The sequence below is a fragment of the Glarea lozoyensis genome (assembly GCF_000409485.1).
Source record: "Glarea lozoyensis ATCC 20868 chromosome Unknown GLAREA16, whole genome shotgun sequence".
Classification (NCBI taxonomy): domain Eukaryota; kingdom Fungi; phylum Ascomycota; class Leotiomycetes; order Helotiales; family Helotiaceae; genus Glarea; species Glarea lozoyensis.
The window spans coordinates 2,088,562-2,090,714 of NW_007360990.1; positions in this window are offsets into that span (position 1 = coordinate 2,088,562).

The following is a 2,153-nucleotide window of genomic DNA, read 5'->3' on the forward strand; positions in this document are numbered from 1 at the left end:
TTTTTGCCGAACCTGAAAGTTGACCCTAGAATGACGTTATATATGCCTCCTAGACCCATTTTGCACGGGAAATCCAGTGGTGCCCTTGAAATTGGCGTACGACCGCCGTAGCGCCCGGAACACGACCTTGGATCTAGTGTCTCTAAGCTTGCTAGCCCACCAAGCTGCTGATTTCGGCACCGTTACCCTGGGACCCGGGTCTACCTTCTTAGCGTCTTGCTTATAGGGCCCTCGGGGCTCTGGCTCGAGCCTAGAGCCCTCGCCAGCGCCCGAGGACCGCCTAAGCCCCCCCTCACAAACCCTATTTCTTTTATCGGAAAATATTTTTCAGGACCCCCCCCCCAACCTTTTTGACAACCTCCTACTACAGGGTCACTTCTCAGACCCAAATGACCCCTGAACCTGGAATCCTTTAGAGAGCACGCTGGCGACCCCTAGCCTAGCGTAGTAGGCCCGTGGCGCTAAGCGGACGTGCGCCGCCCGCACCCAAGCACCTCTGCCCCCCCCCCCCGACGCCGCCTTCGCCTGAGGGCTTCCCCCCCCCCCCCCGAGCCCCCCGAGCCACCCCCCTAAGCCTAAGCCAGACGCCCCGGCGATCGCGTACAGCGCTGGCGGGATAACGGGGATCTTTGAAGCAAGAGGGGGGGGTCTTTTATTTTTGCCACCCAAAACATTTGTCGGAAAATATCTCCCGACGTCTGACGTCTTGTTCACGATTTTCGTGCTAGTAACGCCCCGCTGGGTATATGAAAGGAGTGGGTGGAAGGCAGTCTAGACATACAAGGAACGGTCAAAGCCAGGGAGCAATCCTGATAAGCCTTTCGTCCCGGAATAACGTGTCTGGCACCGCCGGAAGCCCGAACACGCTGCGCAGCCCTGGGGATGTCTATTTGGTTAGCTTCTCTAGGGCAACGTGCGCTGGCTTCTCTCTGTGTCCCGTGGCCGCCCGATCACCGACCGAGCCTGATGTTCGCTGCCACCGAGCGCGCCGTCAGGATAGGTGGTGGTTACGCCCGGAAGCCTTTTGCTAGGTGGAAGGGCGCCGACGAGCCCGCAGCGTGCTGTGGGCCAACGTTGGAGTCTGTGGATTGTTGGCCGATGGCTAAACCTTCCAAAAGACAGTCGGGGGTAAGCCTAAGCCGGTAGCCGCTCTCGAGCGTGACCGGTGGACGGTATCCTCCTCCTGCGGATCGTATGTTGCACCCGGCGGGGTCCCGTGAGGGCCCCTGCCGGTGTGGAGCGGACCGACCCGTGGGGAACTCAGTGGAGGCAATTGGATGGCGGGGGTGGTCCTGTGTAGCCTCGCTCCAGGACTGGCCCCCGTCAGGTGTTCGCACCTCTTTCAGCGTACAACTCGACCGCCGCCCTCGGGCGGTGGGCCCGGCGGCCCTCTGGGGTCGCCGGATACGATAGTTACCTGGTTGATTCTGCCAGTAGTCATATGCTTGTCTCAAAGATTAAGCCATGCATGTCTAAGTATAAGCAATCTATACGGTGAAACTGCGAATGGCTCATTAAATCAGTTATCGTTTATTTGATAGTACCTTACTACTTGGATAACCGTGGTAATTCTAGAGCTAATACATGCTAAAAACCTCGACTTCGGAAGGGGTGTATTTATTAGATAAAAAACCAATGCCCTTCGGGGCTCCTTGGTGATTCATAATAACTTAACGAATCGCATGGCCTTGTGCCGGCGATGGTTCATTCAAATTTCTGCCCTATCAACTTTCGATGGTAGGATAGTGGCCTACCATGGTTTCAACGGGTGACGGGGAATTAGGGTTCTATTCCGGAGAGGGAGCCTGAGAAACGGCTACCACATCCAAGGAAGGCAGCAGGCGCGCAAATTACCCAATCCCGACACGGGGAGGTAGTGACAATAAATACTGATACAGGGCTCTTTTGGGTCTTGTAATTGGAATGAGTACAATTTAAATCCCTTAACGAGGAACAATTGGAGGGCAAGTCTGGTGCCAGCAGCCGCGGTAATTCCAGCTCCAATAGCGTATATTAAAGTTGTTGCAGTTAAAAAGCTCGTAGTTGAACCTTGGGCCTGGTTGGCCGGTCCGCCTCACCGCGTGCACTGGTCCGACCGGGTCTTTCCTTCTGGGGAGCCGCATGCCCTTCACTGGGTGTGTCGGGGAACCAGG